This window comes from Gopherus evgoodei, chromosome 3 (genome assembly GCF_007399415.2).
Source record: "Gopherus evgoodei ecotype Sinaloan lineage chromosome 3, rGopEvg1_v1.p, whole genome shotgun sequence".
In the NCBI taxonomy this organism is placed as follows: domain Eukaryota; kingdom Metazoa; phylum Chordata; order Testudines; family Testudinidae; genus Gopherus; species Gopherus evgoodei.
In genome coordinates this window covers 107,001,302-107,010,327 of record NC_044324.1, presented here as the reverse complement: position 1 = coordinate 107,010,327, position 9,026 = coordinate 107,001,302, and positions in this window count along the sequence as shown.

Genomic DNA, 9,026 nt, shown 5'->3' with positions numbered 1-9,026 from the left:
TACCCCAATAAAGGAGAACTAACAACTTAAAATGCCTTTTTCAAAAATTTTAAGTAACACTTAACTTTCAAAAGCCTGAACAGTAAATGTAACTTTTCCTATCTGCATAGTAAACACTGGCATTTTTATCTGTTTGAATAATCAAAGTGGTGCTTTCCATGCCTTCTTGTCTGCAAAGATTTGAACTGCTTCCTGAAGGTCCACACTAGGCCAGCTCATGGTCTATTCAGATGATTGCAAGGCCAGCCAGCCTCTCCTGTGTCATTGCAGAGCATAGATGTGTTTTTATTAACTTCAGCTTGGAGAAGCTGCGTTCTCCACTGTCAACTGTTACAGGCAGTGTTAGAAGTATGCACAGAGCAACAAAAGCATTTGGAAAGAGGGTGATCATCTTATTTGTGCACATATATACCAGAACAGCCTTTGGAGTTGATCCTGCTGAAATGTATCTTGAAAGGGCTTTCAGTTCATCACCTAAATCACTAGCATCAATTTTGCGCATGTCATCATGTGTCAACACTGTCTCTAGTGCCCTGCATTGCTGCTGTAGGTCTTCTTCAGGTATAGTGAGGAGTTTTGGAATATCAGACAACATCCCAAATATATTGCTGTGTTCCTTGAGCTGCATGAGATGTTCTTCATCTGACTATATTGCACAGTCTAGCACCTGGTTAAAGAATTCAACTTTGAATGGTTATTTGGGGTCTCTTATGGGATTATCCCGTGCCTCGTAATGAAAATGTCTTCTTCTTTGGTGACTCTTGTATTCCTGAGTGGGTGGGAAAATAGCTTCAATGTGAAGTTTCTCCACCAACTTCTGTGCACTCTTCAGAACATTTTGAAATCCCTCATCTCACCGGTAAGACTGTAAGTATGACTTTGCTTTGTCCAATTGTTCCACTGCTCCAGATATATCAAGGTCAACACCTTGAAGTCTCTTGCTTACAACATTTATTTCAAACAGTATGTCATGCCACAACACTAAGCCACACAGAAATGTGAAGTTATGTATGTTTCTGGTGATTCCATTTCCCTCTTCCACTGTTCTCCCATGAACAGTTCCTGTCATAGCATTATCCTCCACAATGGCAACTATGTCATCATCTATCTTCCAAATTTGATGTTTGATAGGCTTTATTGCCTCCACTTGACTTTCCCATTGTGTGGCACTCAGTGATTTCAATGTCAGAGAGGATGTTCCCAGATGTTGCTTCAAAATTTGCCATTGATGAGTTCATGCAGAGAAAAATACATAGATGCTTTGAATTACATTAAAAAATTCAGCAGTCTCACTAGAAGCTGAGGCTGCATCACTGACCACCAAGTTCAATGAATGAGAACTGCATAGGACAAAAAAAGCTTGAGAGTTTAACTCTCGGATCTGTGTCTGCATTCCTCTGTTCTTTCCTCTCATGTTGGCACCATTATTGTAGCCCTGACCTTTCATGTCAGCTATTGCAATTCCCGTATCTTCTAGCTTTTTAAGAAGCACATTTGTCATACCAGCTCCTGTAGTATCATCAATGTCAATAAATTCTAGAAAATGCTCTCTGACAGTCACCATTGCAGGGACATTTTCACTAGGTTCTGTTGTTGTTACAAAATGCATCATTAAAGTCATTTGTTCCAGATGGCTGATGTCAGGTGTGCAGTCCAGAATAACAGAGTAAGATCTTGCTGACATCAGATCTGCCACAATCTTCTGTTTGACTTTTGTTGTCAGTAACTGTATGATCTCATTTTGAATTGTTTTTCCAAGGTAGCGGTGTGTGTACATTTTTTGGGTGTGACTCTTCTTAGATGCTTCTGGAGTACAGCATCAAACTCAGCCATCAGCTCCACAATTTTAAGTTTCCAATGTTTGACACATACAGCTGATCTGAAGTGCCACACAGTGCTAGGTTTTGGGTAGCAAGCATTCTCACAATGGCAATGAGCCTTTTCAGAACATTTTTCCAGTAAAGAGACTCTGATGCAATCTTCTCTTGATGCTGATCATCTATGGTGGCCTTTAACCTTAGTCTCATCTCAAGATCTTTCCACCTATGAAATACTCTCTGGTGATTTGCTGCCTTCTCATGGCATGCCAGACTTCTAGCCAGATTTTTCCAGTCCTTTGCTCCTGTAGAACCCAATGTGGCTGGAACATTAGACTGGAAGAGTTTGCAACAAAAACAGTATGCTGCATTCTGGGTTTTTGAGTACATAAGCCATGGCCTTTCCACTATGTCACCATTGCAGATTTCACACCAGTAACGTGTTGGATGGAAACTTCTATTTCCATTGTCTTTGGGGAACATGAAGTTTTTTACTTGCTGTGGCCCATGCAGTACAAGGAAGTCCCTCAGGTTACTGCTCAAGTGGGTCCACAGTCCTGGATCATCTAGACTTAAGGAACTAAACTCAGCAGCAGCTGTTTCTTGTGCCTCCATCACACTCTTCTCTGAGCTACACTTTTCTTCAGGAATGTGCATGGTTACATCCATTTGAGATGGAGATATGGATGCTGAAGTAGCTGCCAGGTCACCTGCACTCTGACTAACTGGAAGATCAGGCATCTCCTCACCACTCACATCCTCACTGGGGCCGGAAGGCTCACCGTGAACATTTGTGTCTATGTATCTCAGGAGAGCTCCTTCCTGCTTAGATAGAAAAGCTTCCTTTACTTTCTTTCTTTTTCTGAATGCTACCCCAGAGGGGCATTTTCTTCTTTCACTCATGACTGCTGTTCTGTGCCAGCTGTAGTGGCTCTCAACGCTCAGTTGAAGGGGACAAATAAGCAGGTTGGTAGCAGGGCCTGAGTGAGGGAAGATATCAGCGTCTGAAGGGCCTAACTGGCTCCTACTATTTCAGTTGACTGCCTTTTCTCCTCAAGTGGGTTCATGGATGCAGCAGGAAACAGGAAGATCCCTGAGAAGCTAGTGTTAATCAGTCCTGGCTCCTGGGGTGCTAGAGAGGCACATCAGAGGATCCTCCTCCTCTCTCTCCCTGCAGCTCCTGCTGCTTTCTGTTATTCCCTCACCTTTTCTCCTCCCTGCCTGTAATGTCTCTTGTGCCCTCTTTCCTCCAGCACAGCACTCCACCATCTCTGTGCATCTAGAGCAGAGAGAATACATATGCACCAGCAGCAGACACAATTTTCTACACTCTGACTCCTCATGGCTCCCCCCTACAGTCTGGCACCTGAGGCAGCTGCCTCAGTTTGCCTCGTGGTAAGGCCAGCCCTGACCTCAAGAGGCACAAATGGGAGTTGGGTACCTAATGCCCAACTGTGCCTTTGAAAGTTTCCCCTCACTAATTATCACTTTTATAGCTTTTCAGAACCAGATGGTTCACAGACCAGAGGGAGGTGGAAAACAGACTAGGAGTGGAGATTCTCTCACTTTACAGGCAGTAGGGAAGTCTGTCTGGATAATGATAATGCAGAATAAATGCACACACCAACTGGGAATTGTCACAGCCAGGAAACTGTGAGCCCTCCTGATAGGTCATACACTTGATACATCTTTGCCATAATAAAAAGACACCTGGTTCTGCAAATTGTAAATGATTTCATCCTTCCTAACTTCAGATACACGACTTTAGAGCATTTCTTAACTTGTGAGTGCCTGATTTTGCAACAGTAATGTTGTTTTAACATTGTTTGTGTAAGTTTATATAAAATTGCTGTAGTATTAGTGATAGCAAACAACCTTCATCCACTCAATTTATCAGCCTTCAGTGTATGCTTTAAGACCTCCCATACCATTGGGTAGGGCTACCTATGGTGGTATGAGATCCTGGGAATTGTGTGAGAAAGGTCAGCTAATTTCTATTATATTTATGTTTTCATGGGTTGATTTAAGATAGGGGAACTGATAAGTCTATTTAGTGTAACGTTTTCCAAAGCACTTGAGTAACTTAAGCCCCATTTTCTGAAGTGACTAGGAGCCTAAGTCTCATTAAAGGTAGCTCCTTTTCTGACTAACTACTGTTTAGTAAACAATAGAACTGGTCAAACATTGTAAAAGTTATCCATGGATATTTAACTTTTTTAAAAAGACTCATGCCTCTTTTAGCATTCAGCTGACATGAATAATCTAACTGATGAGTTTACTGATATGAGTGTTTGCAGAAACATTACATTTTAAGGTAATGTTGGAGAATGTTCACAGAAAGCAGTGTTTGAGTTCACAAATTAATGTATTTGTACCAGAAATCTAATTGATAGAGACTGTGCTTATCCATCAGGAAGTAGAAACATGCTGCCATGCTATTCATGTGGCCAATTAAAACTATCCAGCACTGCTTAAATTTCAGATTTCAGATACAAAATACTAACAAATAATCTAAAGGCGAAGAATTACTCACAGAAATTATCTGGCAAATTTCAAACAAATCTGGCAAAGCCATGATCTGCTCACAGACAATTTGTGAACAGAAAGAGGTAAAATTGGTTGCATATCATATTAGTTACAAACTTAGCTAGACCTATAAAATGGTAAATATCATTACACAGCCTTGGGAGTGAGCAAACCTATGTAGAGATTTATAAGGTATATTTACACTTTTTTTTACATACATCATATTTGTCTGAGTGACAAATGTTAAGACAGTAACATTGTTCAAATCAACTGGAAATTACAATGAAAGTCTGAAGAACTGAATGAAAAGCTGGCTTAATCTTTAAAGGCATAGCTTATGGTACCATGTGGGTTTCCCCCACTTCAGATTTCCAAGTGGCACCTTGAGCTATCTTTGGTTGTCACACCTCCTTTTCCCCAGCTATCGATCAAGTAACAGCTGCCATCAGTCTTGGGCATTCATTTGGAAGGAAAGAATCCTTGTTTGTTTTTAAAGCTTTGTGTAAATAAATTGTTTAGACAGGACTAAGAGGTGTTAAAACAGGAAAAACAGACAGTATCCTAATCTGCTGGTGTCAGTTACATGAAGCTATACATTTAGGGTTGGGGCACGGAGAAGTCAGACTGTCAAAGGTGCCTCCTCTCTAAAGCCCCCTCTATACACAAATGAAATCATACTAGCAGTGTTCTAATCTATTTACCCTGAAAAGAGGGGGAGGAGGAAGAGGGATTTTGCCAGAGAACTATACAAGCCAGACCATGTTACAGATGACCCCTATAGGTAGCCTTTTAAATATGGTTTTGTAACAACTGGCAGGAAGATTATGCTAGCAGCTATCAGTGACACTAGTTTGAACACAGTTGTATGGTTGTTAGCAGTACAGTTTCAAATGTAGCATGGATAGGACCTAATATAGATGGCCATTTTGAAAAGGTTCATAGGAGTTGTCCTGCCCAGAGGCTTAATCCTGTTCCACTGAAGTGAATGGGAGTTCAACAGAGCAGGATCTGGCCCAGATGAGCATCAAAATGTTCTGTTGCTCATTTGCATCTCACTGATCTAATCATCATCAAACTGGAAATATCACAAAAACAGGCTCAGAAAATGTTTAGTACTGGGTAGGATGGAAATAGTGAAAAACTACTTACTTTTGCTTTGAACCAAAACCGGACTTTTGAACCAAAACATAACTTTCCTGAAATTTACAAAAAACGTTTCAAGCTTTTTTTTAATTTAAACTGTTTCACCACCCCACTCTCTAGATCCTCCTAATCTTTTCTCCTTTAACTATGCATTTGAAGATTTACATCCTCAAAAAAGATAAATGGATTTCTCTAACAAAAGTAGAACTACCAGTACTTTGAAGATGTATAGAAGGTGCATAGATAAGATTATGTTTTACAGGAAAAAAATACTGAGAAATGGCCCACACTGGAACAGTTTTTCTGAACTCCCCACAAACATTTGGTAGGAGGTTGGGGCAAGTTTGGGATCCAAACCCAGAAGTACATTTTGTGATTAAGGCCTCTTTTTATAATGCGAAAAACCAGGGGCTTAAACCTGCACGTCCTAGTATGATGAGGATATAAAGTTAGTCATGAACTTGAATCTGAGAATTCCATGGTACTGACTAGAACTGTTCAGAAAGGCTTTGATGAAAATAAAAACATTCTGTGAAATCAAGTTAATTTCGCTGACATTTTGTTTAAGAAAAAAAGAAGTGAAAAAAGTTCTAACATCAAAATGGGATGGTTTGACATTTTGGGAACAAAATATTTTGATTTTTCCTTTCAAAATGACTTTCAAAATTTTATTATGTAATTTATGGTAATAAAATTTTATGAAGTCAAAATCAAAACAAAATGTTTCAATATTTAGAAATGATTTTTTTGGCATTTTCCTTCTGAGAATTTCAAAATTTTCGGGGGTTTCATTCTAAATTACAATAAAAACAGATTTCAAAATCCTTTGCAAAACTGAAGTTCTGTTCCCCACACAGCTCTAGTTCCAACCCATATCTACTTATATGCCTAATTTGAATTAATGTTATCTTACAGTTATACTGGCACTGGATAAGGTTTATACCGGCATTAGAAAAGTTTCAGAGAAGGGCAACTAAAATGATTAGGGGTTTGAAACGGGTCCCATATGAGGAGAGATTAAAGAGGATAGGACTTTTCAGCTTGGAAAAGAGGAGACTAAGGGGGGATATGATAGAGATATATAAAATCATGAATGATGTGGAGAAACTAGATAAGGAAAAGTTATTTACTTATACATAATACAAGAACTAGGGATCACCAAATGAAATTAATAGGCAGCAGGTTTAAAACAAATAAAAGGAAGTTCTTCACACAGCACACAGTCAACTTGTAGAACTCCTTGCCTGAGGAGGTTGTGAAAGCTAGGACTGTAACAGCATTTAAAAGAGAACTGGATAAATTCATGGAGGTTAAGTCCATTAATGGCTATCAGCCAGGATGGGTAAGGAATGGTGTCCCTAGCCTCTGTTTGTCAGAGGATGGAGATGGATGGCAGGAGAGAGATCACTTGATCATTACCTGTTAGGTTCACTCCCTCCGGGGCACCTGGTATTGGCCACTGTCGGTAGACAGGATACTGGGCTAGATGGACCTTTGGTCTGGCCCAGTACGGCCATTCTTGTATTCTTATGTACAGTCAAGATTCCTAAACCTCCTCTCAGGTCCAGGGATTTATGTGTGGAGAAGCATCTCTGCCTAAACTGCATAGAATATTATTCATGAGTTAATACAACTGAATGCTATAGAACTCTGCTGTTTAAAGGAGAGGGGGTAGCTTGTCCAGAGGAGCAACTGCTACCATGTGGAAACCTGGCCTCCCTCTGAAGCTTAGAGCAGTACTCTTTGCTTCTTTCACAGTGGCACAAGAGAATCCCTCACCCCCACAAAAAAATAATGCATAGAAAACTCTGAAAGAGGACACTCAGAGCTTTTCTTCCCTCATGGAAAGGCATGACCTGGGCCATAAATATATGTGTTGGGCAACGGAGAGTAGGGAAGGAAGTGTGAACAGACTTGGGTGGCTCTATTCTAATCTATTGTATTTGTCTGTGTTAATCACTAATTTATTATTATTATTATTTATTTTTATTGCCATAGTGCCTATGAGCAGGACTGGCTCTGGGATTTTTGCCGCCCCAAGCAGCAAGAAAAAAAAAAGCCACAATCGAGATTGGCAGCAGCTCCACTGCGCTACTTTCTTCTTCAGCAGCAATTTGGCAGCAGGTCCTTCCCTCCAAGAGGGACCAAGGACCTGCTGCTAAATTGTGATGAAGAGCCAACGTGCCACCCCTTCCTCTTGGCCACCCCAAGCACCTGCTTGCTGAGCTGGTGCCTGGAGCCTACCCTGCCTATGATCCCTAGTCATGGACCAGGACCTCATTGTGATAGGCACTGTACAAACACAGAACAAAAAGACCATACCTGCCTCCAGGGGTTACAATATAGGTAGAAAACAAGAGACAACAGAGGGTATTGGCAGATTGGAGGAGTGCAAGGAAACAATGACACAATATTGGTCAGCATTATAGGCAGTAGTCTCAGTACACCAGCAGCCTGTTACCAATTTTTTTGTAGGCATCACAGCAAAGGAGAGCTTTGAGGAGGGACTGGAAGCTGGATGATGGTGGTAGCTTTGCAGATGTTTATGGGGAGCTCTTCCCAAGCATGAGGGGCAGCATGGGCGAAAACAAAGTTACAGATTTTACTCAGTATGTTAATTTTGTGTGCAATTGTGGCTACAGTTGGCAAAAACACCTTTGTCCATTTGGATTTGGCAAACAAGGTCTGCCCCTTGCTGTCAGACAATGTCCTGGACACCATGACATGGACCTTTGCGACTTTCAGTCTGGATTATTCCAACTCATTACATGGCAGAATGAGTTCATTGACCTTAGTAAAACTCCAGCTGGTTCACAGCACAGCAGCCTCTCTCCTAAGCAATATTGGCCACAAAGAGTACATCACTCCAGTACTCCGCTCCCTACACCGAATCCCCATAGGATACTGGGTAGGATGCAATATAGTGGTCTTCATCTTGAGAGCTGTGATGATAATGCCAACAAGAAGCACTTACACAGTATCTTTCAGATGAAGATCTCGAAGTGCTTTGCGACACTAATTAGTCCTCCAGAAAAAGCCTTTGAGGTAGGCATCATTATTATACCTAAAAACAGACGCAGAGAGATTAAGTGACCTGTCAAAGATTGCAGTGTGAGTCAATGCTGTCAAGAACAGAAACCCAGTAGTTTGGACAGCCCATCTCATTTTTTAATCACCACTGCAGAGTTGCTTTTGGAAGACAAATGACTACATAGGTTGAATTGAAACAGTCATGTTAGTCTGAGCTCCATTATTTAATAACTTGAAAACAATTTGGCAGAGAAGTTGGGACAATCTTTCTGCTCCCCATATGGCTGGGATATAAAATCTCTGAATACAACAGTCTATAATGAGGGAAAGTAATTAATCCCAAATCAGTTGTAGAGACATAAATTAGGACAGAGTCCAGAACTTTTCTCATCTCTTGTTACTTTAGAGATGGATTAGGGTGGAGATGGAAGGTTTGGCTAGAATTCAGAATGGGTATGCAAACCAGGAACAAATGTTTTTACACCCCAGAGTGAGAAAATGCTCCAGGTA